The sequence below is a fragment of the Chlorocebus sabaeus genome, chromosome X (genome assembly GCF_047675955.1).
Source record: "Chlorocebus sabaeus isolate Y175 chromosome X, mChlSab1.0.hap1, whole genome shotgun sequence".
NCBI classification, from domain to species: Eukaryota; Metazoa; Chordata; class Mammalia; order Primates; family Cercopithecidae; genus Chlorocebus; species Chlorocebus sabaeus.
The window spans coordinates 15,064,641-15,089,172 of NC_132933.1; the positions used below are offsets into that span (position 1 = coordinate 15,064,641).

Sequence of the window (24,532 nt, forward strand, 5' to 3'; positions counted from 1 at the left end):
AGTTGTTCTGTATGTTTTCAATCCTTTTATATCCTTTTCGTGTGCTTTGAAGCAAGTCTTGGTGTGAGAGTGTCAAGAAGTTTTTTTCTTTTTTTCTTTTTTCTTTTTTTTTTTTGAGATGGAGTTTCTGTTACCCAGGCTGGAGTGTAATGGTGCAACACTGCAACCTCTGCCTCCTGGCTTCAAGCGATTCTCCCGCCTCAGCCTCCGGCGTAGCTGGGATTACAGGGATGCGCCACTACGCCCGACTAATTTTGCATTTTTAGTAGAGATGGGATTTCTCCATGTTGGTCAGACTGGTCTCAAACTCCCAACCTCAAGTGATCTGCCCGCCTCAGCCTCCCAAAGTGCTGGGATTACAGGCGTGAGCCATTGCGTTTGTTTTGCCCGGCAAGTTTCTGTGTTGGAAGATTTGTTGGGTGTGGAGTATTTTCAGGAGTTGTGGGGCTGGTTTGCATTATGTCTGGTTGTTGTGAAGCTAGACTGGGTGATATAAGGCGAGTCTGGTTTTAGGGACTAGCATGGGCTTCACACGATTAGATTTCATGTTGTGGAGTGAATCTGGGTGATATTTATGTATGTTAAGGGTTTTGTCTGAGTGTTCTCCAGCATGTCAGACTTGTGCTATGAGGCGAGTCTTCGCACTGTAAAAGCAAGAAGGTATTTTATGGAGCTACTCTGGTGCTGGGGGGTAGATAGGTGTGTCATAAGGTGATGCCTGTTATCATGTAACACATTCGGGTAATGAATGCTATGTCTGTGAGGTTGGTTTTTTTAACTGCAGGTGCACTGTCCAGCATTTCTCCATTCTGTGAAGCTAGTCTTTTTCTTCTTGATACCAAAAAGGTGTTTGTGGGGACAGCGTGCATGTTGCGTGATGAATTCATATATTAGAGGGCATGTCTGTTTATCACCGGTATTAATTTTATGTTATCGGGTCACTCTGGATGTTATGAGGCATACCAGTACACTCTGGGGTTTTCTGAACTTTGTTTCTATGTGCTGTGTGGACAGTCTGGATGTTGTGAAAGCAAAAAGATGCTTTTTGTGGCCAGTCTGTAAGTTGTGAGAAGTCTCTTGGCTGTGGGCCATTACTATGGATTGTAGGACAGTCTGGGTTGCCAGGCAAGTCTGATTGTTGGAAAGCGTTTGAGTGATATGTGATGTTTCTGGTTATGTGGGGCATGTCTGGGTGCTGTGGGGTAGGTCTAAGTATTTTGGGGGTAAAAGTAGCTGTCACAGGTGAACCTGAGTGCTATGAGGCGAGGGTAAGTGGTATAGGGTATATCTGTTATTTATTTGTTTTTTTCTGTATGTTATCCAACATTTCTATGTTTTCTAAGGCATGTCTTAATGTTATTGAGGCAAGTAAGTACAGAGTTAGTCTATGTTATTAGGACAGTTTGTGTATTACGGAGCACAACACGTGGTGTAAGGCAGGGATCCCCAACCCCTGGGCCACGGACCAGTACCACTCCATGGCCTGCTAGCAATCAGGCCACACAGCAGGAGGCAAGCAGTGAGTGAACAAGCATTACCACCTGCGCTCTGCCTCCTGTCAGATCAGCTACAGCATTAGATTCTCTAAGAGTGTGAACCCGACTGTGAACCGTGCATGAGAGGGATCAAGGTTGTGTACTGCTTATGAGAATCTAATGCCTGATGATCTGAGGCAGAACAGTTTCATCCCGAAACCACCCCTCCCACCTCACTCTCAGTCCGTGGAAAAACTGTCTTCCACAAAAGTGGTCCCTGGTGCCAAATGGGTTGGGGACTGCTGGTGTAAGGCATGATCTGGTGTTGCAAGGCATGTATTCTTGTTGTGGTGCATTCTGGAGTTTCGCAGAGCCATTCTGGGTGTTGTGTGGCAAATCTGGGTGTTACAGGCGCATATCTTGGTCCTGCAGGACTTGGTTGTGTATTTTCCAGCATCTGCATGTGTTCTTAAGAAACTGTCAGTGTTAGGCCGGGCGCGGTGGCTCAAGCCTGTAATCCCAGCACTTTGGGAGGCCGAGACGGGTGGATCACAAGGTCAGGAGATCGAGACCATCCTGGCTAACACGGTGAAACCCCGTCTCTACTAAAAAATACAAAAAACTAGCCGGGCGAGGTGGCGGGCGCCTGTAGTCCCAGCTACTCGGGAGGCTGAGGCAGGAGAATGGTGGGAATCTGGGAGGCAGAGCTTGCAGTGAGCTGATATCCGGCCACTGCACTCCAGCCTGGGCGACAGAGTGAGACTCTGTCTCAAAAAAAAAAAAAAAAAAAAAAGAAAGAAACTGTCAGTGTTGTGGAGACAAGCAAACATTTTGGGGGTCTTTGTATGTATTGTGTGGATAGTCTTGTCTAGCTGTTATGGGGCAAATCAGACTATTGCAGGTCAAGTCTGGCTATTGCAATGTAAGTCTGGTGACATGGGGCAATTAGGGTTAGGTGAGGGTAGATCTGGATGTGATGTGTTAGTCCGAGCGTCTCAGGGTGAGTCCCCGGGTTGGAGTGTTGCAGTGAGATTGTGTGTTATGAAGTGACTTTGCATGTTGTAGGGCATGTCTATGCATCATAGGGTTTTATGCATGTTTTGCTCAGCATTTCTGTGTGCTCTCAGCTAAGTGTTGGTGTTATGAAATAAAAAACCTATTTTTCAGGACCAGTCTTTGTTGTCTCAAAATTATATGTATTATGGGACATGTCCATGTATTTTGGGGAAGGCTGGGTGTCATGGGGTAAATTCAGTTGTCCCCAAAATATATGGACATGTCTGATAATACATATAATGTTGTGATTCTGTGTGGCTTGGATAAGTTGGCATGTGTTACAGCAAGTCTTAGTATTGTGAATCATATCTGTAATTGTAGAAGTGCCTGTATTGTTCAGCAATTCTACGCACAGGGAGGTCAGTGTTGGTGTTGTGGAGCAAGAAACTGTTGTGTGGGATTAGTTGTTATGTTGTAGGAAGGATTTGTATATGTAGAGTTATGTCCATACACTGTGGCTCCTATTTGGGTGTTCTGGAATTAGTCTGGGTTCTGGGGGGCCATTCTAGGTGTGGCATAATGAATCTATGTTTCAGATGAGTCTCGGTGTTAAGGGACAAGGCTAGTTGAAGGGGGTATGTCTATGCCTTGTTGAGTCTATGTGTATTTTTGAGCATTTCTTCTGATATTAAGCTAAGTTTTGAAGAGACAAGTTAAGTTTTTTATGGAGACCATTTGTGTGTTAAAGGTAGAGTCTGTGTAGTTCCATGTGTGGTAACGCATGTCCATGCATTGTGGTTCTGTCTATGCATTGTGGAGCATGTCCATGGGTTGGCAAACTAATCTGGCATTTGAGTCTTTTTTTTTTTTTTTCTGAGATGGAGTCTCGCTCTATCACCCAGGCTGGAGTGCAATGGTGTGGTCTTGGCTCACTGCAAACTCCGCCTCCCAGGTTCAAGCGATTCTCCTGCCTCAGCCTCTTGAGTAGCTGCGATTACAGGTGCCTGCCACCATGCCTGGCTAATTTTTGTATTTTTAGTAGAGTCGGGGTTTCGCCATGTTGGCCAGGCTGGTCTCGAACTCCTAACCTCGTGATCTGCCCACCTCGGCTTCCCAAAGTGCTGGGATTACAGGCATGAGCCACCACACCTGGCCTGGGATGTGAGTCTTTAAGATGTAAAATGGATCTGGGTGTTTCCAGACGAGCCTAGGTCCTGTCCAGGAAGGCTGTGTGTTGCAGAACATATCTGCATACTGTGTTTCTCTGTATGTGGACCATCCTTTGTGGGATGTGCTGCTGTGAGGGAAGTTGTAGCAGGAAGAGGCTATTTTGTGTGGCCAGTCTGTGTGTTAAAGGGAGAGACTGAGGCCAGGCGCAGTGGCTCATGCCTGTAATCCCAGCACTTTGCGAGGCTAAGGCAGGTGGATCACCTGAGGTCACGAGTTCGAGACCAGCCTGGACAAAATGAAACCTAGTCTCTACTAAAAATACAAAAATTAGCTGGGCATGGTGGTGCACACCTGTAGTCCCAGCTGCTAGGGAGGATGTGGCAGGAGAATCGCTAGAACCTGAAAAGTGGAGGTTGCAGTGATCCAAGATCGCGCCATTACACTCCAGCTTGGGCAACAGAGCAAGACTCCATCTCAAAAAAAAAAAAAAAAAAAAAACAGGAGTGACTGTTTATCGGGTATTGCCATGTGTTTTGGGTCAAGTCTAGGTGATATGGGGTGTGTCGATGTGTTGTAGAGCAAGTCTGTGTGTTATGGAGTATATATGTGCATGTTGAAATATTTTAATTTGTGTTGTCAAACAAGTTTGTATTTTACGAAGCACATCTTAGTGTTGTATAGGCAAGACAGCATTTTGCTGGACCAGCATTTATGTCATGGGGATAATGTATGTGTTATGGGGCACGTCCTGGTTTCTTGTCTGTTAATTGTAGTCACGTTTACGTGGTGAGATGCTGTTCTGAATATTGGAGAAGTCTATGGCTTGTGGATTGTTTCTAGAGATTTTGAAGTGAGTTCCTTGCGTTGTGGAGCCAACGTGGTGTTCTGGGGTGAGTATGTGTATTGGAGGGCATGTATGTGTATGATACGGTGCATTTGCTTAAACTGAGATGACTCTGCATGAATGAGTTTTTGTTTCATGGGTATGTTGCGCACTGTAGTGTGTCTAGGTGTTGTGTGACAAGTCTAGGTGCTATGTAGAAACTCTATACAATAGATGCTTCTGGGCATTACAGAATAGGTGCAGTCAGGCTGGGCGCGGTGGCTTATGCCTGTAATCCCAGCACTTTGGGAGACAGAGATGGGTGGATCACCTGAGGTCAAGAGTTCGAGACCAGCCTGGCCAACATGGCGAAACCCCGTCTCTACTAAAAGTACAAAAATTAGCCACGTGTGGTGGTGGGCCTGTAATCCCAGCTAGTTGGGAGACTGATGCAGGAGAATTGCTTGAACCCAGAAGGTGGAGGTTGCAGTGAGCTGAAATCACGCCACTGCACACCAACCTGGGCGACAAGAGCAGACTCCATCCGGAAAAAAAAAAAAAAAAATAGGTGCACTCAGTATGGGTGTTATAGGAAAAGAGTGGTGAGAGTATTCATTGTGATGCGATTCTGTGCTTTCTGAGGGATATTCGATGCATTGTGGGTTGATTCGAGTTGTTTTAGATTGAGTCTTACCTTTATGCTCCAGTTCCGTGTGGAGTAACAATGACAACCTGATCAGCTAACACCAGTAATGTTAACTCTTTACTAAGCATTGCTCTAAACACTTTATAGGCATTAACTCATTTATTCCTCTTTTTTTTTTTCCTTTGAGACGGAGTTTCACACTTGTTGCCCAGGCTGGAGTGCAATGGCATGATCTCAGCTCACCGAAACCTCTGCCTCCCTGGTTCAAGCGATTCTCCTGCCTCGGCCTCCTGAGTAGCTGGGATTACAGGCATGCGCCACCACGCCCAACTAATTTTGTATTTTTAGTAGAGACGGGGTTTCTCCATGTTGCTCAGGCTGGTCTCGAACTCCCGACCTCAGGTAATCCGCCCGTCTCGGCCTCCCAAAGTGCTGGGATTATAGGTGTGAGCCACCACACCCAGCCCGTTTATTCCTCTTAACAGCTATAAGAGATAAGTACCCCTATTACATAATTATTCCTAACAAATAGTTGAGAAAACTAGGGCACAGAGAGTTCCAGAAATCTTTCCAAGGTCACACAACTAATAAGTGATGCATGTGGGATTGGAACTCAGGCAGTCCGAGACCTGAGTATAAGCTTTTAACCATTGTAGAGCAAGTTTTGTATCATGTGGGTTGAGACTAGATGAGTTGAGCCTAGTCTTTGTCTTGTGCCAATCTGGGCACTGTGTGGTAGGTTTTAGCATTGTGGGCATGGGTTTGCTTTGTGGGAGTCTGCGCGTTTTCGTGCAAGTCTGCATGTTATGGGATGAGTTTGTGTGTCTGTTGTGATGTGACACTGTGCATTTAGGATGGTTTTCTGTTTAGGGGGCTATCTCTGCATGGTAGGACTTATCTAGGGATTACAGAGCAAATCTGTGTAGTGTGGGGCCTGGTCATATGTGTGGTAGTGTTCGGCAAGTCAGATTTACGGGCAGCTTAGGTGATGTGGGGCATGTAGTTCTTTATGAGACAAGTATGAGATAAGTGTAAAATGTGTTGTGGCCGGGCATGGTGGCTCCCGCCTGTAATCCCAGCACTTTGGGAGGTTGAGGTGGGCAGATCATCTGAGGTCAGGAGATCAAGACTATTCGGGCCAACATGGTGAAACCCCATCTCTACTAAAAATATAAAAAATTAGCCAGGCGTGGACGTGCCTGTAGTCCCAGCTACTCGGGAGGCTGAGGCAGGAGAACTGATTGAACCTGGGAGGCAGAGGCTGCAGTGAGCCGAGATTGCGCCACTGCACTCCAGCCTGGGCGACACAGTGAGCCGCCGTCTCAAAAACAAAAACAAAACCAAACAAAAAAAATGTGTTGTGGAATGGGGGCTCTGTATTATCATGTGATGCTGCCAATTTTAGGAGCATGTATTTTGGAACATGTTTGTGAAGAGCAGGGGTATCCACATGTTGTGAAACAAAAATATGTGTGTGATAAGGTGTGTTTGTGTGATGTAGGGCATATCTATGAGGTTAGGGTGTGTGTGTGTATGTGTGTGTGTGTGTTGTGGGCCTGTGCCTTGTGGGGCAAGGCTGGGTACAACACACAGCCTGGCTTCCAGTCTGGGTATTGTGGGATGTGTTATAGAGCAAGCCTGTGCACAAAGTTCTTACTTGTGATGCAATTCTGTGTGTTGTGAGTGATGTCTGGTTAGGGTTCCGGTCTGTAGGGTATGTGGGTACTATGGCGGGGTGTCTGTGTGCTGTCGAGTGTTTCTAGATGTTCTAGAGCTAATCTATAGAGTATATGGTGAGCCTTCGTGTTGTCAGATGATTCTAGACGTCTGGGGTAGGCCTTTTTTTGTTTTGGTAGTAATGACAGTGATGGCTGTAATATAAATTAACAATTCTAACTGTCAGTATGTGCCAGGCAGTGTACTAAGCACTTAACAAATCTTAATGTATTTATTATTCACAACAACTCTCTGAAGTAGGCACTACTGTTATCTTTGTTTTACAGTTGCACAAACTAAAGAACAAAGAAATATACTTACCCGAGGTGATACAATCAGCAAGGGATGGGACCTTGATTCAAACCCAGTTAGTATGGGTCTAGAGGCCTTGCTGGTAACTATTACACAAGCTGTATTTCTGTTGTCGTAGGCCAGAGTTGTAGCTCAACAGCATGGAAAAGCACATCTGTCCACCATGATGGAAATCTTTACATTGGAGGGGCAATATGTGTGTTGTATGTCTACCGACTGGGAAATGTTTATGTGCACCGTCGGTTTTGCACTGTGGAGTTCAGTCTGTGTTATGATGCAATTCTGTGCATTGTGGAAGCAATCTATGCGTTTACACGCATCACTGTGAATCATAAGGCACATCTAAGTGTGGCGGATATGATTCAGTATGTTACAGAGTAAGTCTGTGGTATGTTCCGGAGTAAGTCTGTGCCCCGAAGGGCTTCTGTGTACACTTAGGGTGAGTCTCAGTGCTCGATGGTGTTTGCGTGAGTTGTGAGGCAAGTATTTATATTGATGGGTGAATCTGTGCATTTTGGTGAATTTCTGTGCATGGCTCAGCATCTCCTGTTTTGTAGGCAGCAGCTTGTGCTACTTTGTAATCCCAAGGTGCTGGGATTACAGGCGTGAGTCACCACGCCCGGCTGGAGCAAGTATTTGTATTGTGTGGTGAGTGTGTCTTTTGTGACAGGAATCTGTGCACTGTAGGACAAGTTTGTGTGCTGTGGCCCAATCCTGTGCATCAAGGAGTGATAGATGTTGTAAGACGTACTGTCACATGTCTTCGTGGTGGGACTTGTCTGAAAGCTATAGGGGGAGTCTCTGTAGTATGGGTTTAGTCTGTGCTTTGTGGGGTGATTCTACGTGCTCTGGGGAGTGTCTGTGTAGTGCTGGGCAAGTCTGTGTCCTGATGTGATGGTCTGTGGCCTGTGGTGCTTGTCTGTACACAATGGGGTGAGTCTGTCTGTTGTGGGAGAGTCTGCGTTGCAATGCGGGGCTTCAAGCTGTCTCATGAGTCTGTTCTCGGAAAAGTCTATTTCTTGGCAAGAGTCCCTGTGCTCTAAGATGAGTCTATGATCTGTGGTGAGAGTGTGTGACCTCAGGGGTGTCTGTGTGCCCCGGGGAGAGTCTGTTTCCTGTGGGAAGAAGCTGTATACTCTGGAGAAAGTCTATGTGCTCTGGGGTGAGGCTACTGGCCTTGAGAGTATGTGTGCTTGTCGGGGAAGCCATGTTCTATGGGGTAAGTCTGCATGCTGTGTGTCTCCTAGAAAGGGTTCGTGTGATGTGGGAACAGTGCGTGATGCTGGGATTGTCTGTGTGTCATAGTAGAGTCCTTATGTGTGTGGGGGGGGGCAAGTCTGTGTCACGTGGGGTGCGTCAGTGTGCCTTAGGTGAGTCTCTGCATGAAGGAGTACATATGTGCCTCTGGGAGAGTCTAGTGATACGGGGAGTGGGGTGTCCGTGTGTTCTGGGGAAAATCTTTCTGCTGTGGTGCTTGTCGGTGTGCCTTTGGATATGTCTGTGTACTGGAAGGCAAGTGTGTGTACTGTGAAGAGTCTGTGTGCTGTGGGAGTAAATGTGTGTGTTATCCGGCCAGTGTGCGCATTAAAGGATGAGTTTGTACACTGCGGATACAAAAGTCTGCTTCCAGGCAAGTCTCCCTTAGTATCTACAAACAATAATAGACAACACTTACATAATGGTTACTACGTGCCAGGCGCTGTTCTAAACATGCTGTTAGCATCCCCGTTTTACATCTGAGGAACCCGAGAGATTTAAGTAACCGTCCCACAGCCATGCAGCGAGCAAGCAGCCGGGGCTTGAAACCAGGCAGTCTGTTTCCTGTTCTCATACTATTATGATTCCCCTCGGGGCCCTGAGGCATCGGTGGCCTCAAACCTTAAAAAGTCACTGGTGAGCATATAGAGAGCCGTTAATTTGGGAGGAAAGAAAAGGAGCGGCTAAAAGCCTTCTAAGCTTTATTTAAAAAAAAAAAAATGCTCCATATACAATAACGATGGCAGCTTAACTCAGAAAAACTGACGTCATGTCTGCCAAATAACTCCAGCCACTGCGGCCCTCAGGACCCCTCCCCTGGCCTCACAGCCGCATTCTGCTACTGCAGTGGAGCAAATGCGCATGCCCTGGCGAGCTGCCATTGCCAGGGAAACCAACCTCCTCATAAACAAAACACAGTCTAATGCGGCAAGTCAGGAAACTACTGGGACTGAGGCTGTCAGCCAAAGGAGCCCCTTGCAATAACCGCGGGCAAGGCAGCCTCCCACTCACGCGCCCCCGCCCCACCCTTTTTTTTTCTTCCAGAATTAGTAAAGCTAGAGGCCCGGAGCAGAAGTCAACAGAGAAAGAAAGCTTCGTTGGGGGCCCAGGAGAAGGTTGGTAATAGGCAGCAAGTGATTTTAATTGTCAGATCTCTCTGGGCAATATTTAACCCATCTCCTACTAAAAAACTCCTTGCTTTATGTCTTGAGCCTTACACCTGCAGTAAAAAGACGTGGCCCACTGGGGTGTGTCCCTGTCTAGGAGAGGTAATGGCAGTGGTGGCATGGATTAGGACTCACCCTAGCTCCTTTAAAACCCTACGTGAAACTGCGACCAGCAACAGGCTGGCAAACATTATTTACTTCTACTCCTCATACATTTCTTGTATTTCCCTCTTATATCATTCTAGAAAATTCCAGGAACTGAGTGGAGGCAAGTTTAACTCACTGAGTATCTGAAGAGTAAAAAAAAGAGGTTGAAGGAGGAACTTTAACCCCGGGGGCATTTTTTTTTAACACACAATTGGGATATCAGGTGTGCCCAAGAGTAATAGCACACCTGAAACCGTGGTTTCCTGTATTTGGATTCCTTAATTTTAATTTGCAACAAGAATGTGACAAACGTAACATAGTTAAAATGAAAAAAAAATCCTGCTTAAAATACTGCCCTAATCTGCATGTGCCTAGGATTTTTGAAAGGCACGTGCACAAACATGGTGCTCTAGTATGCTGTCAGAAGCTGCAGGAAGGTAGGAGTACTATTGCGAAATGTAACCATCTTGGGTAAAGAGAAAATGGCCGACCTGTGAAAAGCTACACCCTATCTAATGGAAAAACAGTTGTTGCGTTGTATTATTCAATAAGTGATGCTGAAACAATCGGTGACCTATTGGGGGAAAAAAAATTTAATCCTACTGTATACCATATATCAAAATGAATTCTAGGTGGATTAAAGAGTTAATTGTAAAAAAATGAAGCAATTAAATAACTAGAAAAAATACAGGTGAATACACTAATCAAAGGAAAGAAAAAAAATCACAACACTTAAAATGGTCAGATATGGAAATCTAACATGTAAAACTGTAAAATATCAAAAAAATCACCACCATAAATGGTAAAAATTAATGGGAAAACAATGGCTGGAAAATAATGTTTATACCACATATAATAAATGAATTAGATGATAGGTGTTGGGAGGAAGAAACCTCAAACTGATTCATACCATTTGATCCAGGAATTCCATGTCTATGAATTTTTCCTAGGGAGAAAAAACCAGAAAAGCACATAGAGATTTATATGGAAAGATATTCCTTCAGTTATTTATAACAGCAAAAATAATGTACATATAAACATTCAATAATCAGACATTTAGTGGGACATCTATATGATAGAAAATTATACATCCACAAAACATCACATTCTTGTGAAATATTTTAAAATATGGGGAATTGCTCCCAATATATATTTAATGGATAAAACAGGCTAAAAATTGTATGTACATGTGATCTTCATTTTTATAAAATATATATTTCTATGCATTTATTTGCATATATTCAGAGAAAAGAGACTGACAGTAATAAGATTAACAGTAATTATCTCTAAAGTTATGGGATTATGGGTAATTTTTATAGTCATCTTTAAATTATTCAAAATTTACTACAATGACTATGATATTTTTATAATAAAGGGGAAAACATCATTTTTAATATTTTAGTGAGTATGTAAAAGCACCGGAAGCACAGAGAGGAGGGTGTAGAAGCAAAGACAAAATACCAGTATAGGCCAGCAGAGGATCACGCAAAACGAGCTCATTATGTACTACAGGAAGATTATAGCATTATTTGCATGTCAGGATGTATAGAATTTCTTATACAAGATGGAGTCCTGGCAAATTTTCTTCGCTACACCAGAGAATGGTCACATGTCCCTGGATGCGTCAGTCACTCTCTTTGCCGCAGTGCTCTGTTCAACACCCCCTCCCTTTGCCTCCAGTATGTTCTCTCCCTTTCCCTCTGCAAAACATGCTACCAGCAGACATGTTCAACTTGGGAAATGGCCCATCTTGAGGACTTTCTTTTAAGCTTTTTCATTCTTATTTTTCCTCTTTGATTGCTGCTGTTTTGTCATCTAACTAAAAATCGAATCTATTTATCTATCATTTTTCTTTTCCTCATGTTCAAGGGTCAATTTTAATTTCAAAGAAATAAACCCCCACTTCACTTGTTTTTTTTTTTTTTCCCCCATTTTTCTTGCAGAAACAGAGCTACAAAAGCATAGACATTTTCAGGAATGTTTCAGAAACAAACAAAAGCTTTGTTGATAAGAATCTCTGCTATCTGTCTCACATCCCTTTTCAAAAAAAGAAGCACTGAGAACACTCTGTCTTTACTGTATAAATTGCTGTCCAAAAATACAAATGAATTTTTTCCAGTGAAGGCACAATCATAATATTCATTATTACTTTTTCATGATTTTTTCATCCTAAAGCCAAATTTTAATGTTTCTCATTGAATACACGTTCATATCTCACATGAAGCAATCAATCTGAACATTATTACAAGCTGCCCCCTTCCTCATTTTTTCTCTAGTACAGACATCCCGTCACACGACTTTCTTAATTTAAAAAATAAGGCATCGTATCCTTTCCTGCATTGCAAAATAACATTTTTCTTATGGTCTCCCAGCACTGAGAAAATAAACCAGGTTTGAAAACATCTTGAATCTTAACCCATTTCATCACGTCAAATACAAATATCATAAAGCTGAGGTACAATTCTGAAAGCAATTTTCCAATTTCGTAACATCTTCATTAAATCTTATTTTAGGAAATATTTTACAAGAATCACAAGGGGGAAGTTTCTATATTTCCTCCTAGCAACTCCGTCATTTCAGAAACAAGCTTTAAACTCGAAAAATGACCAGGTGATATTTAGAATTTAATTAATCCATTTCCCAATGCTGCCGATTAGAATCAGGGATTCCTACACAGTTCTGCATTATTCTCTTCCATCAAAACATGTCACTCGCTTTAAAAATCTTAGTCTGGATATCTATTTTACAAAATATTTCTCAGCGACTTACCAGCGGCATGCTCTCTCCCCACCAGCTCTGAGGCTGTCTGTCGCACTGAAGGAGTGGGGGCAAACAGCAACGCAACAGCCACTTGCAAATGAGATGTGCTCTGAAAAAGGGATTATCCCTATGGAAAGAAATGAAAGGCCTTGAGATTATCCTCAAGAATTCTCCAAAAACATGAAATCATACTAAACATTATATGCTAAAATGTGCATGCTCATCAAAGGGCAGATTTTAATAGCTAAACCTCTAATCCAAAACACACTGAAGTTGCCTTGATTTCCAGAGGAACCCCTACAAGACTATGAGCTTTTGGCTCTCCCGTCTCCTAGCAACAGTCCCATTAACTTTTTTTTCCCTGCAGTGGTCCTACTAGGCATCAGAGAACATTGACAAGGTCTAGTCTCTGAGGATGATCATTACCATTTTGTTGTTCAGTATGCGTTTTTCCCCAGCCAAGTAATAAGGAAAGTTAGAAATTCAAATAACAAAGTCCCCAGAAGAAGATTTCTGATTCAAATGACATTCCGCAGTGAAAAGCAGAAATTTTTCTGGTCCCCTCACTTGGTACAATGCTGTCAGTAGAACCCTGTTCTAATATGAATCTGCTCAATGATACCAAACTGTACAGTTAAAATCAAGTGGAAATTTTTTATTACATATTTTTTCCTACAATAAAAAAGAGAGAAAGAACGATTCATTCATCCCACAAATATGTGTCGTGCCACAAAGTGAGGTATGCCTGTATCACCACAGTCAAAATATGGTGCTGGAGACAGGGATTATAAAAGTGAATAAAAAATAGTCCATCCTCCCTTTAAAAGTTCATAATGTAATAATATGCACAGGCTGCAAAAATAGAAGTATTTTGTCGAAGTTATTCTTCTTTTTTCCATCAGTTTTGGGTAACATTATCATTAGAGTTGTTACCTGATCTGCCCCAAAATACTGGACTCCCAATGGGTGGAAGAAGTAAAGAAATACATACTTAATTGTAAAATATATAAACATATATTCGTATATCTCAACTGATCATGCACATTTATCCGTACAGTGTAGCTTTCAGAAAATGTTTACTTCTATTTTCACAAATGTATTCACTTCAGAAAAACTTTACAACGTTACATCATGACATAAACTGCTTTTAAAACTAATTTAATTTTTGCCAGATAGGAAGTATGTGGCAATTCAGTTCAATATCTTATAATAAAAAAGATCAGTACCTTTACTATGTATTTACTATAGGCCAGGCACTTTTCTAAGTACCAGGTGATGAACCTGAAAAGACTGTTATCATCACGTTGCACAGATGAAGAAACTGAAGAGATAAAGTAATGGAACAAGGACACCAACCTTTCTTACCCAGAGCTCAAGCTCCTCATCACAACATCATTGAATCACAAACATCGGAGTTCTTCTAAATCACCTGGAGTGTTCATTTTTTTAAATGAGGACTAGAGGGGACCTGTTCCCAAGTATTCTGTTTTGGCAGGCTAGGGGCAAGCCCAGAAATCTGTATTTTTAACAAACGTCATCATTTGGTTCTGACCAGAAAACTTAAATAGAATCTTTATTATTGGTAATGTTATTGGAGAAGTAAATTCTAAAACTATGACACATACATACACACACACACACACCACGTGTGTATATTCATTTTTTTACAATTAACTCTTTAATCCACCTAGAATTCATTTTGATATATGGTATACAGTAGGATTAAATTTTTTTTCCCCCAATAGGTCACCGATTGTTTCAGCATCACTTATTGAATAATACAACGCAACAACTGTTTTTCCATTAGATAGGGTGTAGCTTTCCACAGGTCGGCCATTTTCTCTTTACCCAAGATGGTTACATTTCACAATAGTACTCCTACCTTCCTGCAGCTTCTGACAGCATACTAGAGCACCATGTTTGTGCACGTGCCTTTCAAAAATCCTAGGCACATGCAGATTAGGGCAGTATTTTAAGCAGGATTTTTTTTCATTTTAACTATGTTACGTTTGTCACATTCTTGTTGCAAATTAAAATTAAGGAATCCAAATACAGGAAACCACAGTTTCAGGTGTGCTATTCCTCTTGGGCACACCTGATATCCCAATTGTGTGTTTAAAAAATGCCCCCGGGGTTAAAGTTCCTCCTTCAACCTCTTTTTCTTACTCTTCAGATACTCAGTGAGTTAAACTTGCCTCCACTCAGTTCCTGGAATTTTCTAGAATGACATAAGAGGGAAATACAAGAAATGTATGAGGAGTAGAAGTAAATAATGTTTGCCATGGTTAGAACAAAGGAGTAAATGCATTTTTTGTGTGTGTTTTTTTTGGAACCAAAGTTCTCACTATAGGAGAAAGGAGATACAAATATGAATCTCAGAAAGTGAAGAGAATCCTAGAGAAACCTGTGGTGACAGATTTGAATTGGAAGTTTTAGTATGAACTCATGATTTCCTAAGACAAATCTTCCTAGGTCCGTCAACAGAAAGGAGGCAATGGCATCCCAGTAGCAATTATGATACGCCAGCTGCAATGAGTACAACTAATGCCCAGCTATTAGTGTCTAAATATTGTTACCTACTAAAAGAAACCAAGTTTTACTGGAAAAAGAGCTGACGCTATATAAGGGGCAGGAAAAATACAAGTGAGCTTGAAGTATCTTGTATTATAAGCCCAAAAGCACTTGAAGAACGATGAGAACACATCAAAAAGACACAGGAGATGGCTTGAAAGGGCTCTCACTGGCTAAATCTGGTACAATTTGAACATCAAAAGGAATAATAATGGTCGTTGACTATAAAACATAGAACAAAAAAATCCATGAGTCCACAGTGATAATAAAAAACAAAAAGTGGTAATGGAGAGGGTAACTGCTTTGTTCCAGAAGAATAACAGAAAAGAAACTGCTTTTTTCTAAAAGAATATACATGTGTAAAGAATGAAAGAATTTGTAACTGACCATTTAGAAGCCATCAGTACAGGCCGGGCACGGTGACTCACGCCTGTAATCCCAGCACTTTGCCTGTAATCCCAGAACTTTGGGAGGCCGACACAGGTGGATCTCCTGAGGTCAGGAGTTTGAGACCAGCCTGGCCAATATGGTGAAACTTCGTCTCTACTAAAAATACAAAAATTAGCTGGTCATGGTGACAGGTGCCTGTAATCCCAGCTACTTGGGAGGCTGAGGCAGGAGAATTGCTTGAACTCTAGAGGTGGAGGTTGCAGTGAGCCGAGATCGTGCCACTACACTCCAGCCTGGGTGACACAGCGAGACTCCATCTCCAAATAAATAAATAAATAAATAAATAAGAAAGAAAGAAAGAAAAGAAAGAAACCATCAGTATAATAACAGATTTAGGCAAGAATCATCAATGCCTACCAAAACCATTAGGCAAAACACTGGGGAAGAGAATATTCACAGGACTTTGAAGTATTGCCCATAGGCTACTAATTAAATATAAAAGAGAAAAATGTGCATTTTCAATGGAGTGATTTGAAATACTTCTGCCTTAACTGATTAAACTTCATGTCACGATAATAGCACAAACAAACTGAAATGTGCCTTTTGATGTGATGAAATGGGAAGCACACGTCATCTATTTAAGTACTAGCCAAAAATATTTTATCTGAAGAATCAATCATTAAATCCAGATTGTGGAACAATCTAGAAGACAGCAGGCCTGAACCCATCTAACTATTTTTAAAAAGCGGGGGGTGGGGTGGGCAGGGAAACTATCCTAGATTAATGAAGATTAAAAAGATACAATACCGAATGCAATGTAACAATAGGTTAATCATTGGTAAATCTAGGTCAAGTATACACAGGTGTTCACTGTGGGGTTTTTTTGAGCTTTTCTGTAGGCTTCAAGTCATTTTAAATGAAAAAAAAAATTATTGGCCGGGCACAGTGGCTTATGTCCGTAATCTCAGCACCTGGGAGGCCAAGGCGGCTGGATCACCTGAGGTTAGGAGTTCAAGACCAGTCTGGCCAACATGGTGAAACCCCATCTCTACTAAAAATACAAAAATTAGGGCCGGGTGTGGCGGCTCACATCGGTAATCCCTGCACTTTCGGAGGCTGAGGCGTGTGGATGACCTGAGGTCAGGAGTTCGAGACCAGCCTGACTGATATGGTGACACCTCATCTCTACTAAAAAATACAAAAATTAGCTGAGTGTAGTGGTGTGCCCCTGTAGTCCCAGCTACTCAGGAGGCCTAGACAGGAGAATTGCTTGCACCCGCTTGAACCCAAGAGGCAGAGGCTGCAGTTAGCCAAGATGGAGCCACTGCATTCCAGCCTGGGTGACAGAGCGAGACTCTGTCTCAAAAACAAAAGAACAACAGCAACAAAATTAGCTGGGCGTGGTGGCAGGCATGTGCCTGTAATCCCAGCTATTGAGGAGGCTGAGGTGGGAGAATCACTTGAACTTGAGAGGCAGAGTTTGCAGTGAGCTGAGATCACGCCACTGCACTCCAGCCTGGGTGACAAAGTGAGACCTCATCTCAAAAAAAAAAAGTAAAAAGAAAGAAAAGAAAAAAGTACTAAAAGGTAAATTTAGCAAACAAAGAGGAAAATACTTTCAGAAAAAGAATTATTGCACAGTAATCATATTTAAAGTTAAAATCCATATACATTTTGGAATTAATGATAATCAGGTTTTAAATTCTGAAGTTAGAGAAAGAACTTCCCATACTGACCAGATGGAGGATGAATACAACTGGGCTTCCGTATCCATGAGTTCTTCATCTGTGAATTCAAAGTTGAAAAGATTTTTTAAAAATCCATCTGCACTGGACATGTATAGCTTTTTTTTTTCTGTGTCATTATTCCCTAAATAATACAATATAGGCATATCTCATTTTGTTGCACATCACTTTATTGCACTTCATAAATCTTGCATTTTTTACAAATTTAATGTTTGTGGCAACCCTGCATCTAGCAAGGCTATTGGTGCCATTTTTCCAACATGTGCTCACTTGGTGTCTCTGTCACATTTTGGTAATTCTTGCTTTATTTCAAACTTTTTCATTATCATTATATCTGTTATGATGATCTGTGATTAGTGATCTTCGATGTTACTATTGTAATTATTTTGGGGCGCCATAAACTGTGCCCATATAAAAGGGGAACTTAGGCCAGGTGCGGTGGCTCACACCTGTGATCCTAGCACTTTGGGAGGCCAAGGCAGGTGGATCATGAAGTCAGGACCCAGCACTTTGGGAGACCAAGGCAGGCGGATCACGAGGTCAGGAGTTCAAGACCAGCCTGGCCAACAGAGTGAAACCCTGTCTCTACTAAAATTAAAAAAAAAAAAATTAAAAAAAACTAGCGGGTATGGTGGTGTGTGCCTGTAATCCCAGCTACTCAGAAGGCTGAGGCAGGAGAATTGGTTGATCCCGGAAGGCAGAGGTTGCCGTGAGCTGAGATCGTGCCACTGCACTACAGCCTGGGCAAAAGAGTGAGACTCCATCTCAGAAAATCAAATAAAGGGGGGAACTTAATTGATCAATGTTGTGTGTGTTCTGACTGCTCTACCACCCTGCTGTTTTCCCGTCTCTCTCCCTCTCTTCTAGATTTCCTATTCCCTGAGACAAAACAATAATGAAATTAGGCCAATTAATAATCCAACAATGACCTTTGAATGTTCGAGTGAAAGAGTCCTCCCACATCTCTCACTCTAAATCTAAAGCCAAAAATGAATAAGCTTAGTGAAAAGGGCACATGAAAAGCCGAGACAGGCTGAGAGCAAGGACTCTGGCACCAAACAGCCAAATAGTGAATACAAAGGAGACACTCCTGAAGGAAATTAAAAGTGCTACTCCAGTGAATACACGAAAGATAAGAAAGTGAAACAGCCTTATTGTTGATATAGACAAAGTTTGAGTGGTCTGGATAGATCAAACTAGCCACAATATTCCTTTAAGCCAAATCCTAATCCAGAGCAAGGCCCTAATTCTCTTCAACTCTATGAAGGCCCTAGCCTTCGTATCCTAAGAGGTGAGGAAGCTATAGAAGGAAAATTTGAAGGTAGCAAAGGTTGGTTCACAAAGTTGAAGGAAAGAAGCTGTCTCTATAGCATAAAGGTGCAAGGTGAAGCAGCAAGTGCTGATGGAGAAGCTGTAGCAAGTTATCCAGAAGATCTAGCTAAGATCATTGATAAAGTAGCTACACTGAAGAACAGATTTTCAGTGTGGATGTAACAACCTTCTATTAAAAGAAGATGTCATCTGGGACTTCAATAGCTAGAGAGAATAAATCGATACCTGGCTTCAGATCTTGAAATGACAGACTGGATCTCTTGTTAGGGATTAATGCAGCTGGTGACTTTAAGTTGAAGCCAATGTTCATTTACCATTCTGATAACCCTAGGGCTCTTAGTAATTATGCCACATCCACTCTGCCTGTGCTCTGTAAATGGAAAAACAAAGCCTGGATGACATCACGTCTATTTACAGCATGGTTTACTGAATATTTTAAGCCAACTATTGAAACACACTGCTCAGAAAAAGTAAGATTCTTTTCAAAATGTCGCTGCTCAATGACAATGCACCTATCCATCCAAGAGCGCTAATGAAGGTGTCCAAGGAGATGAATGTTGTGTTCATGCCTGCTAACACAATATCCATTTTGCAGCCCATGCATGGATCAAGAAGTAATTTTGACTTTCAAGTCTTATAATTTAACAAATAAATTTCATAAGTTTATAGATGTCATAGATAGTTATCCTTCGATGGAGCTGAGCAAAGTCAATTGAAAACCTTCTGGAAATAAATCACCATTCTAGAAGCCATTATCAACATTTGTGATTCATGCTATTAAGAACATTTGTGGCTGGGCGCGGTGGCTCACGCCTGTAATCCCAACACTTTGGGAGGCTGAGGCGGGTAGATCAATTGAGGTCAGGAGTTTAAGACCAGCCCCGCCAACATGGTGAAACCCCATCTCTATTAAAAAGTATAAAAATTAGCTAGGCGTGGTGGTGCACACCTGTAATCCCAGCTACTCGGGAGTCAGCCTCACTGAAACCTCTGCCTCCCAGGTTCAAGCAATTCTCCTGCCTCAGCCTCCCAAGTAGCTGGGATTATAGGTGCTCGCCACTGCACCCGGGTAAGTTTTGTATTTTCAGTAGAGACAGGGTTTCACCATGTTGGCCAGGCTGGTTTTGAACTCCTGACCTTGTGATTCACCCACCTCGGACTCCCAAAGTGCTGGATTATGGGCATGAGCCATGAAAGAAGTTTTACTGTGGGTAAAATGTGATCAAATAGCATCACGTTGTACAAAGAAATCTTTTGTGAAAGGAAGAGCAATAAATGTGGCAAAGTTCATTGTTCTTTTTTTTTTTTTTTTTTTTTTTTTTAGAAAAAGGGTCTCCCTCTGTCACCCAGCCTTGAGTGCAGTGGCATGATCTCCGCTCACTGCAACCTCTACCTCCTAGGCTCAAGAGATCCACCAACCTCAGCCTCCTGAGTACCTGGGACTGCAGGCTTGTGCCACCACGCCTGGCTAATTCTTTTTGTATTTTTTGTAGAGATGGGGTTTTACCATGTTGCTCGGGCTGGTCTCGAACTCCTGAGCTCAAACGATCTGCCCACCTTGGCTTCCCAAAGTGCTCGGATTTTAGATGTAAGCCACTGCACCTGGCCTCGTTGTTCTTATTTTAAGGTATTGCCACAGCCACATCACCCTCCAGTAATCACCACCCTGATCAGTCATCAGCAATCAACATCAGTCAAGACCCACCTTCCACCAGCAAAATGATTGCGACTCACTAAAGGCTCAGATGATTGTTAGCATTTTTATCAAGAAAGTATTTTTTAAGTTACGGTATGTACTTTTTTTTACGCATAGTGCCATTGCATATTTAATAGACCACAGTACAGTGTAAACATACCTTTTATATGCACTGGGAAATCAAAACATTTGTGTGATTTGCTTTACTGCGATATTTGCTTTATTGCAATGGTGTGGATATTGAACTGAACCTGGGATATCAGCAAGTTATGCCTATGTAACAACTATTTACATGGCATTTACATTATCTTAGCTCTAATACGTAATCTAGAGATCACTGAAATTATACCGGAGGAAATCCGTAGGACATATGCAGACACTACGCCATTTTCTATCACAGACTTGAGCATATGCAGACTTCGGTAACCGTGGGAGGTTCTGGAACCAATCCTCCACAGATACACGGGACAACTGTATTTGTCATGTGCCATCTAGTGGTAAAGTGCTAATTTACCGCGCCTGAAAGATTTCTAATAACACCGAATTTGACAAATGACCTATTAAATATTACTATAATGTTATTGTCATAAATAAAATAAAAAATTTTTGTATTATTGTGTATAAATAGAGTTCAAAGGTATTTCCCTTAATTTTCAGTATTTGTTCTTGATTATAGGGGAATGCCTCTGCTGAGACATCCTGATAATCTTTTCCATCTTTCCATAGGCTATATAGGCAAGGCTCAACTGGAAGCTGACCTAAATCTTGGTTAAGTGGCTTGTAATTCTCCCTGGGATATAAGGTAAGTGGTCTTGTGAGGACTGTTTCTTTCTGTCTCCCTATCTTATGGGAGGCTGCCAAAAGACAGTTCTCATCCACCTTCCTTATTCTGCTGAGGCACAGGATTTTCTATCTTGCTGCTTCTCTTATGGTGCGACTTCAGGCTATAGAACCACTTTGACATAGTATAGGAATAGTTCTTCCATGACAGAGTAACCCACTGCTCATGCCATCTGTCATCTGAAGCCTCTGGTTCACTGTAATCCTGTGGGACTAAGGATATGGGGAGCTGACACCATAATATTCTTGTTTATGCTGTCTATGTTAGTAATAAACTGTCTGTATCCATTTAGACTCTTTTTTTTTTTTTTTTTTTTTTGAAATGGAGTCTCACAGTATCACCCAGGCCGGAGTGTAGTGGCACGATCTTGGCTCACTGCAACCTCTGCCACCCGGGTTCAAGTGATTCTCCTGCCTCGGCCTCCCGAGTAGCTGGGATTACAGGCACCTGCCACCGTGACCGGCTAATTTTTGTATTTTTAGTAGAGACAGGGTTTCACCATCTTGGCCAGGCTGGTCTTGAACTCCCGACCTCGTGATCCGCCCACCTTGGCCTCCCAAAGTGCTGGGATTACAGGCATGAGCCACCGCGCCCAGCCTAGAAATGTAATTCTTAATTTCCAGATTCACAGATTTTTCCCACTTTTGTTATTGGTTTCTGGATTAATTGAATTGTAATCAGAAAAAAGAAAACAACTTTACGTTATTTCAATCCTTCAAACATTGTTGAAATTTGCTTGACTTCTGTCCCCATCACTTTGTAAGGCCATGAAAACTGAAGCTCAAATTCATTTGAAACAAGCTTTGTAAGGCCATGAAGACTGGAGCTGAGTTTGACAGCTATTCTCAGGGCAAGGAGAGTTTCAGTGTTTCCTTTTCTTTTCAAGTTCTCACTTTCACTTAGATGTTTTGCCTTGTAGTTCCTTACTCTCTAGCCAACTTTTCGATACTTTCAAAAAGGCAGGCCAGGCATAATCACTCATGCTTGTAATTCCAGCACTTTAGGAGGCCGAAGTAGGAAAATCACTGGAACACAGGAGTTCAAGACCATCCTGGGTCACATAGCAAAACTCTGACTCTAAAAAAATAAAAAAAAAAAATTAGCCAGATGAGGTGGCACCTAGTCCCAGCTACTAAGGAGGCTGAGGTGGGAGAACTGCTTGGGCCTGAGAGGTCAAGACTGCACTGAGCTATGATCGTGCCCCTGCACTCTGGCCTGGGTGATAGAGCAAGACTCCGTCTCAAAGAAAAAAAAAAAAGGCACACTGCAAATTTTTTTCTTTCTAATTTTGTTAAATTGATGAATAATAATTTGTATATATTCATGGGATACATAGTAGTCCTTAAATACATATAACATATTATAGTGATCAGATCAGGGTAATTAGCATATCCATCATCTCACACATTTATCACTTCTTTTTCTTTCTGTTAGGAATGTACAATATCCCCATAGCTATTTGAAACTATATATTACTGTTACCTATAGTCTAGCATTTTTAATTGTTTTCAGCAAGATTGATCTGAATCACATCATTTGAACACCAAATTTAGGTGCCCACTTGCAAATTACTATTTTTTACTTATACAATGAACAGTTTTGAAAAGTAAAAAAGGCCTGTAATCCCAGCACTTTGGGAGGCCAAGGTGGGCAGATCACGAGGTCAGGAGTTTCAGACCAGCCTGGCCAGCACAGTGAAACCCTGTTTCTACTAAAAATACAAAAATTAGCTGGGTGTAGTGGCACGCGTCTGTAGTCCCAGCTACTCGGGAGGCTGAGGTGGGAGAATCATTTGAATCTGGGAGGTGGAGATTGCAGTGAGCCAAGACCATGCCCCATTGTGCTCCAGCCTGGGTGACAGAGTGAGACTCCGTCTCAAAAAAAAAAAAAAAAAAAAGAAAGAAAAGTAAAAATATTCTAAATTAATAGAGAGAAATCTTAATGCTTTTTGAAGGGGAATTCATGTTTCTTGAACACTACTCCACTCTTCACTACTGTTTTTTGAAGGACACAAAAACACCTGGGTTGGCCAGCTCTTGAGGCACTCAAAGATAATCCATCATGAATTTGATCTCTATACTTACCGGTTAACTTTGTCCAGGGACATATATTCCACACACTAAATTCTAGCCCATTGAGGAACACAAGGGAAGCTCCTTATTATTTGAAAAAGAATTGAAGCACATAACAACTAAGGTTGCTATGTCAGTCCCATATTAATAATGCTATAATGTACCAAACTTCACAATTTATAGACATTACCTCATTTAATCTTCATCACAACCATGGAAGGCAATTCCTACTCACCCTATTTTTTCTTTCTTTTTTTTTTTTTATTATTATTGTACTTTCAGTTCTAGGGTACATGTGCATCACGTGCAGGTTTGTTACATATGTATACTTGTGCCATGTTGGTGTGCTGCACCCATCAACTCGTCAGCACCCATCAACTCGTCATTTACATCAGGTGTAACTCCCAGTGCAATTCAAAAATATGGAACGCTTCACGAATTTGCGTGTCATCCTTGCGCAGGGGCCATGCTAATCTTCTCTGTATCGTTCCAATTTTAGTATATGTGCTGCCGAAGCGAGCACTCACCCTATTTTTTCATATTGGGAAACTGAAGCTAAGCGAAAGTAAGTGACCTGCATAGGACACCCAAGAAATGACAGAAACAGCAGTCAAAGCAAGATCTGCTTTTATTCCAAAACCATATTCTTTCCACTAATTCTTGCTTCCTTTCATCTTCATGTATGAAATACTTAGGTATAATGTATCAAACAAGACATGCAACAGAGTGTAGTCACACGGGAGTGAGACCTCAAATAAAATGCTTACAATCAACTAAAGTAAACACCTCTGCAGTTCCCACCTAGTGTCAGTCACTATGCTAGGTTATTTCGTATGCATTGTCTCATTTTCAGTCCTTTCAATTACTTTATGAAGTAACTTTCATCAAATTCCAGTTGCTTTCAAGTTTTCTTTTAATGGACGTCTCAAATTTAAAATAACTTTCATTTCAGCCAGGCGCGGTGGCTCACGCCTGTAATCCTAGCAGTTTGGGAGGCCAAGGCAGGTGGATCACCTGAGGTCAGGAGTTTGAGACCAGCCTGGCCAGCACAGTGAAACCTGATCTCTACTAAAATTACAAAAATTAGCTGGGCTTGGTGGCGGGCACCTGTGGTCCCATACTTGGGAGGCTGGGGCAGAAGAATCACTTGAACCTGGGAGGTGGAGGTTGCAGTGAACCGAGATGGCACCACTGCACTCCAGCCTGGGTGACAGAGTGAGACTCCATCTCAAAAAAGTAAAAATAATAAAATAAAATAAAATAACTTTCATTTCAAAAGGAAAATAACATTCTCAGGGGCACACAATTAAGTGGCAAGTAACCTAAAGGAAAGTAATCTCTAAAAAATCATGCCTTAGAAAAGTGCCAGCCTTCACAAAAGGTAAATTGGCAGTTATGTGTTATTACCTGTGGTCGA

The 24,532-nt window shown here is 42.0% G+C and overlaps 1 long non-coding RNA gene and 1 other non-coding gene across 7 annotated transcripts in view; one reads left to right on the forward strand and one right to left on the reverse strand.

Annotated features, from left to right (window-relative positions):
* Positions 1–7,152: 7,152 nt before the first annotated feature.
* Positions 7,153–24,532, forward strand: part of LOC119620967 (uncharacterized) — a 30,040-nt gene continuing 12,660 nt past the window's right edge. Inside the window, exons 1-4 of one of the 6 annotated variants that reach the window (XR_005237517.2) lie at positions 7,153–8,357; positions 9,440–9,510; positions 20,134–20,295; positions 20,929–21,004. This is a non-coding gene — a long non-coding RNA (uncharacterized lncRNA). The remainder of the gene's footprint in view (positions 8,358–9,439; positions 9,511–20,133; positions 20,296–20,928; positions 21,005–24,532) is intronic. The other 5 variants (XR_012091899.1, XR_005237516.2, XR_012091898.1 and 2 more) reach the window with 5 other exon arrangements.
* Positions 23,532–23,638, reverse strand: LOC119621045 (U6 spliceosomal RNA). The gene has a single exon (XR_005237571.1). It is a non-coding gene; the product is annotated as a U6 spliceosomal RNA (small nuclear RNA).